The sequence below is a fragment of the Myodes glareolus genome, chromosome 10 (assembly GCF_982192425.1).
Source record: "Myodes glareolus chromosome 10, mMyoGla1.1, whole genome shotgun sequence".
Lineage (NCBI taxonomy): Eukaryota > Metazoa > Chordata > Mammalia > Rodentia > Cricetidae > Myodes > Myodes glareolus.
The window spans coordinates 86391611-86398952 of NC_142035.1; the positions used below are offsets into that span (position 1 = coordinate 86391611).

At 48.4% G+C, this 7342-nt stretch overlaps 1 pseudogene; it reads left to right on the forward strand.

The window, feature by feature from the left end:
* Positions 1–2223: 2223 nt before the first annotated feature.
* On the forward strand, positions 2224–2476 carry LOC148120718 (reactive oxygen species modulator 1 pseudogene; annotated as a pseudogene).
* The last annotated feature ends 4866 nt before the right edge of the window (positions 2477–7342 follow it).

Sequence of the window (7342 nt, forward strand, 5' to 3'; positions counted from 1 at the left end):
ATCTATGAGAAATTTAGATGTGTCCACACAAAGAAGTGGTACCTGAAGGGTGACGGAGAAACAGTGGGTTACATGTGGCTTTTAAAAAAGAACGAGGGGAAGTAATTTGTGCAACCATATAGATGAACCTTGGGTTTTAAAGGTACAAACAAGAAAGAAGCCACTCACCGGGGCATGTGACTCCATTTGGTGACATTTCCAGAATGCGTGCTTGGAGCACTTACCACTGGCCAGAGAAGGAGACAAAAAGGAACAGCTGCTGGTAGGGGTGAGGGCTCTTATAATAAAAACATTCTGGAACCAGAGATGGTGATGGCTTTGCAAGCTTGAAATATACTAAATTCTATGCTGTCAACTGTATGTGGATTATATTAAAAATAGACCATTCTCAGTGTCTTAGCCAGTGGAGTGTATACATGCTAGAAAAGATGAGGCCAGAGAGACTCGGAAGGCAAGAGCTACAAGCTAAACTGCTGGAGAGCTGTGAAGAACTGGTCTCCGCCCCGGGGGTCTGCTCTCCGCACCCTGGGGGTTGGCTCCTGGGAGGCGGGTCTGCTCACCGCCCCTGGGGGTCCACTTTCCACACCCTGGAGGTCTGCTCTCCAGTCTCAGTTGCGGCAGGTGAATGGGAGGAGTGTGGAGTGTGTGGATGTTCAAGTACAGACTTGGCTGTTGCCTGGGTTATTGGAGAAGAAATCAATGCTTATATCTCTTGCCTCTGACTTTCCATTCTGAGGCCCACAGTCCCATGACTCTGGCGATTGGCTGAATGGGAGGGCTCACTCAGCTTGCACAGAGCATTGGGTTCCAGCCTCAGCAACACATTAGCAGGCACAGTGGTGCATACTTATAATCCTAGCACTTCGTGGATGAAAATAGGAGGGGCCTGAGTTCAAGGTCATCCTCAGCTATGTAAAGAGTTCAAGGTTAGCTTGTGATATGTAAGACCTGCTCTAAAAAGAAATTAAATAAATAAAATAAAATAACCTCCCAGAAGACAGTAACGGTAAATGCAGGCATAGTCCTTGTTATGTTGTCTATAACTGGGAAACGCGGCTAACATGAGGGCCTGCGTTCAGCATCTCTGCAAGAAGAAAGGGGATGGTGGTTTAGATAGGTAGGGCCCCACAGACTCAAGTGTTTGAAGGCTTGGCCCACAGGGAGTGGCACCATTAGGAGGTGTGGCCTTGTGAGAGGAAATGTGTCACTTTGAGGGGGGCTCTCATGCATGCTCAAGGTCTATCCAGTTCTCAGTCTCCTGCTACCTACAGATCAGGTTGTGGAACTCTCAGCTCCTTCTCCTGCCCCATGTCTGTGTGCATGCCGTCATGACCACCATGATGATAATGGGCCGAACCTCTGAAACTGTGAACCGTCCCCAGTTAAATGTTTTCTTTATAAGAGTAGTCGTGATCATGATGTCTCTTCACAGCCATAGAAACCCTAACTAAGGCAAGGGACTGGCTGCCAGTGTGTCTCACGGGAATAAAAAGGTAGAGACACAGAGCAGGACATATAGCATTACCTCCATTACCCCCATTACAGAGACACGCGCCCTACATGGACACCACACACACACATAGGGACACACAAGGTAAAGTCAGATAAATAGTAACAAAGAAAATGGCAAGCACGCAACAGCTGGGAAATGATAAGTTCACAGTGGGAAAACAGGACAGAGTGAGGCATCTTGTACTTAGTGGGGGTTGGGGGAGCTGTAAAGACCACATGAAGTGGGGAACACTTAACTTTGTGAGGACAAGACTTCCAAGTGGCAAACTAGAGCATTGTGAGTCCTCCACTCACTCTCTTACATGGTAGTGAGGCTGCACCCTGATGTCTGTATTCACTGCATAGGAAATGATAGTCAGATGCTCCTGGGGCCCAGAAGATGCTCCCCACACAAATGGTCAGCTTCTCCAAGACGGGTCCCACATGTCTCACAGAAGGCATGTCACTTCAGAGATCAGCATCTATACCTAACACACGAGACCTCAACCTGATGGCGAAGAAACGGTAGCCAACCCACACAGGAGTCCTTCATTAAATAAATGGCCAATGCCCTTCTGGAGGGTCAAGGTCATGAACAAGAAGAGCCAAGGCCTTGCCAGAGCAGATAGGAGTCCTAAGGACTGCCCACTGCCTGAATCCTAGCCTGAATCCCAGAAGGAAGAAAAGTCATTAATAAAAAAGCTGGTGAGCTTTCAGTGTGAGACCAGCGAACACAGCGGCGAACGAGATGCCGGTGGCCGTGGGTCCCTACGGGCAGTCCCAGCCCAGCTGCTTCCCGTGTGAAGATGGGCTTTGTCATGGGTTCTGCCGTGGACATGGCGGCCGGGAGCTGTTCGGCACCTTCTCCTGTCTCAGGATCGGAATGCGGGGTCAGGAGCTAATGGGCAGCGTTGGGAAAAGCATGATGCAGAGTGGCGACACCTTTGGTACATTCATGGCCGTCGGAAAAGGCATACGAGGCTAATCAGGGCAGTGACTGCCTGCTACGTCTGTACTTTCCCATCCATTTCAACCCTTGTACAGTAAAAGTTATTTCCTTCTCAAAAAAAGAAGAAGAAGAGGAGGAGGAGGAGGAGGAGGAGGAGGAAGAGGAGGAGGAGGAGGAGAAGGAGAAGGAGAAGGAGAAGGAGAAGAAGAGGAGGAGGAGGAGGAGGAGGAGGAAGAAGAAGAAGAAGAAGAAGCAGCTGATGAGGCCTGAGTAGCATCGTACCCAGGCGACTTCCTTGGTGTTAGCCATTGTGTCCTATTACACAAGATGTTAGAGAAGATGAAGGGAGTACCTCTGAGAACTCTCTGTGGAACGTCAATGACTTTCCTCCACATCTAAATCTATTTTGAAATTTAAAAAAAAAAAAAAAATCAACACACCCAATGAAAAAATCACCGAATCCTATGACATTTGTTTTGCATTCTTTAAGAAGGGATTCTTGCAATCCATTGGGCACAGGCTGTTGATCAGTGTGAGACTGAGCTGTTGGTGTCCCCCGAGGTTCATGTCCCTCTGCGCCCTCTGCGACCTCAGCATGTAGCCGGGTCTGGGAAAGGAAAGCGAATCTTTTCAGGTGTAATTAAGATCTAACTGCAGAGAGTGGGGCCTGATGACGGGTGTCTTTGCACATGTGCACAAACTTGTTGCTGGACTCATGCCTTTGTCCAGAGGCTGACTCCTCTCCTGGGACATAATGGCTTCCCCATTCAGTCTAATGGCACAGTGTCTTCTGGAGTCCACAGGTGGCGGTAAATATCTCCCCCCTCCCCAGCCAGAGCCAATGGGAGGATCCCACCTGAAAGGTTACAATAGGGAATGTGATGGATTTCCTCAGCCTGCTAGGCTGTGAGGAGGAGGAGGGGAACTTTGCTAGGACTGGTGTAACACAGGACAGGGATTCTCTTGTATCCTTGAGGGGTGGATTCCAGACCCCAGAATGCCTGAACCCACAGATGACATTGAACTATACATGCTAAACTCTTCCCTAGACACATAGCTATGGTAAAGTCTAACATAAATTAGACACAGAAAGAGACAATAGCAAATAATAAACTAAAATTGCTACACTAATTAAAGCAAGGATTATGTAAACATAGCTCTGTGATACTATAATAGTTTATTTGGTAACGGACAATTAAGTTTCTCACAGGAGGTGGTGCACACAGTGTGGATCCATTGAACAAAACATAAACCCTGTAACACTATGATAGTCAATCTGAGGACAGAGGGAGCTAACGGGAGGATAGTGTATACAGTGTCAATATGGTGCACAAAACTCAATTTAATAACAGATCTGGCTAAGTAACTAGTGGACAGGTAGTATGGCCACACTGAACATGGAATAAGCCCGTGATACTATGATAATCAATCTCATGATGGAAACAGCTATGTATCTAACGGGTGGGTAGTATATACAGTGTGGATACGCTGGACAAAAGAGGAATTCATGTCTTAGGTGGAAGAGAGTGGGACACTGTGAGATTTCATATTGCTACTTAGAATCTCATGATGCTCGAAACCTGATTGGATAGTTCTAGGATATCTCACATTGGTAGTTTTGGATTGCATTTGGCTATAGATAACTGAAACCTTGAACAGCAAAACATTGGGTAAGACAGGATGCTGTAACACATTCTGAAATGCTGGAGAGAGCTGAAGTAAGTACAGTCTGGAAGCCAGAACTATGATATTCAGGTGAGGGGCTTCTTCTGTTGCAGGTTCTCAGCAGGAATTTGTCAGTGCCTCTCCCTAGCATCTGCTGGAAACTCTGAGTCTTAGTCCGAAGATGTATCTTAGATCTCTGTGCCGTTGTCACAGAGTCTCTGGGTTTGTGCACATGTGCTCAGAGGCCTTCCTGCAAAGACACCCGTCATCAGGCCCCACTCTCTGCAGTTAGATCTTAATTACACCTGAAAAGATTCGCTTTCCTTTCCCAGACCCGGCTACATGCTGAGATCGCAGAGGGACATGAACCTCGGGGGACACCAACAGCTCAGTCTCACACTGATCAACAGCCTGTGCCCAACAGATTGTAAGAATCCCTTCTTTAAAAATGCAAAACAAATGTCATAGGATTTGGTGGTTTTTCATTGGGTCTGTTGATTTGTTTCTTAAGTTTCAAAATAGTTTTAAACCTGAAGGAAAATCATGGAGCTTCTAGATCAAGCCACACCTGAAACTTTCATTACTTCTGGGTTTGTTTGCGTTTTCTGGGTCGAGTCAGGGACAATTCTGCCTTCTGTTCCCTGAGACCTGGATAGTCCCGCCCGACTCAGGTAAAGCTGGATGCCCAGAAACAAAAGCCATCAATGGACTTCGACTCGTCACCGTGCTCCTCACCATGCTCGTCACTGTCACTGTCACTGTGCTCGTCACTGTCACCGTGCTCCTCGCCGTGCTCGTCACTGTCACTGCCACCGTGCTCCTCACTGTGCTCCTCACCGTGCTCGTCACTGTCACCGTGCTTGTCACTGTCACTGTCACCGTGCTCGTCATTGTCACTGTCACTGTGCTCCTCACCGTGCTCCTCACTGTGCTCCTCACCGTGCTCCTCACTGTGCTCCTCACCGTGCTCGTCACTGTCACCGTGCTCATCACTGTCACCGTGCTCCTCACCATGCTCGCCACCTCTGTTCTATGTTGCTTTCACTCTTAGGCAGGCCCTGCTTTCCTGTCCGGAGATAACTTCTAAAAGTCTGAATTCAGCTTAGCCGCTTCCATGCGAAGAACACAGTTCTTTATCGGTCAGCATCTGTCACAGCAATGCTGTATAACAAGCATTTCCAGAAAGCTCAGTCACTTACTGCAATCTTTTTTTAATACTCATAAATATGTGAGTCATGGGGTTATGCTGGACTCCAGGTTTCGGCTAGGTACAGTGAACCCTCCATCCTGGAAGATGGAAGATGAATTCCCCAGAGGAAGCTGCCATGACCAGCTGGGCAAATCTTCCTCAAAGTGGCAGTCAGGGGCAAACACACCTCAAGCTTCCTTCAGGTCTGGCTTGCAACTGGTGACTTGCCACTACTGGACAGCTTCCATGCACAGAAGACAGACAGGTAGCTGAACCCATGGTGGATCCGAGCAAGAATAGCAAGACAGGGACCTTTGTCAACAGATAACTTGATCTTCCTCTAGGGAACCTTTTTGAACTGAGTCCCTTGCCTGACTCAGGGTGCTTGCCCTCCCCATTGTGTCCTGGGGGGAGCAGTAGGGAGGCTCATGGGTCACTGTAACCTTTGTAGGTAACCAGTCAGTCATTGAACCCATGAACTGCTTAGATCAGCATTCAGTGGCTCTCAACACGCATGTCCATCTCCTGGGAAATTTATAAAAGCACAGATTTCATTTTGATGGGCACAGGCAGAGCCCAGAAGCCATTTCTACAAGAACCCACTGAGTGCCTAAAGACCACCTACAGTGTCTGAATCTCTCAGCTTTCAAACAACTACATCTGCATTTGCAAAATCACTATTGCACCTGCCAGCAGACTGACTTTGCAGGGCTGGGATATGAGATGCAGGTGTAAAATATCCTAGCTATTACCCCTCACTCACCCCATGCTCGCCCAGCTCTCTACCTCCAGGAAAGAGCTCAGTCTGGGCCAGCCTGGAGTCAGAACCAAGTATCACTGTACATTCCATTAACTGCCCTAAAATGCTCCCTGTAATACCATTGATGTGATTCCCAAGACTCAATTACGGTTATCAGGCAATTAGGTGCACCACAGTGAGGTGATTGCAAAATTAATGCTGGCCCCTTCCAGCGCCTTTGGAATCTCTCGGGAATGTGACTCCACTACCCACATTTGGGAAACAAATAGCAGGTGACCTCCCCTGGGGCTCTGAAAAGAATGTTCTTGGGAGAGGACCCTGGAGCCACAGGGGAGGGACAGCTGAGTCGCTATCTACAGAGTCCTGAGCAGCCTGAAGCCTGCAGAGCAGGGGCACAGTAAGTTAAAGTCTTGCAGAAAAATTGAAATCGCATCTTGGCTACACTGTGCTGGGCAGCGATCAGTGCTGCTAAAGGCTGATATCATTGCCTTTTTTTCTACTTTGCTTTTACCAAGACAGGGTTTCTCTGTGTTGTTTTAATGCCGGTCCTAGAACTCGCTCTGCAGGCCAGGCTGGCCTCAAACTGACAGAGATTCGACTGCCTCTGCCTCCCTTCAGGCTGTGCTGGAGTTAAAGGTGTGGCCACCACCTCTCGGCTGACACCTTCGCCTTTTAAAGAGAAACAAAGCCTCCTTCCTCCCTTCAGGCTGTTAGGAAGTTGGGGAATTTGTGTGCTGTCTCACTGGGTCTCCAGGGGCTTCTATCTGACCCTGTGTCCCCTGGCTATAAAACAAGGATAGTAAGTCATGGCCAGCCTGTGAGCTAGGCAAGAGATGGTGTGAAGGAGATTTTGGAGCTTGCTGTGGACGGTGCCTAGTTCTAATGATGGTGTGCCTGTTTTTCTGGGGCACCCTCAGAGGGCCGCTCTGTTCAAACCCCAGATCTCTGTCTCTGGGAGACCACTGGACAACAAGGTGCTCACCCACCCTGAAGAGAGAAGTTTACAGCTATGTGGAGAAAGATGTGGATGTGGAGAAAGAAAAATTAATTTCTAAATATGACTTGAACCCATCCTGTTAGTGAAGTGGTTCAGTGGGGACCCCAGGAATGAGAGATGGGTGGAGGTGAGCTTCCAGAGGAATGGGGGCGCCTTGGCCACTGGGAATCACATGATCTCGCCATCCCTGTTGCTGAAGCACACACCTACCTGGACATGGGCACTTCATTCTCACACAGACATGCATTAGAACACACAGTCACGGGCACAGTCCCACAGCAACACATATGA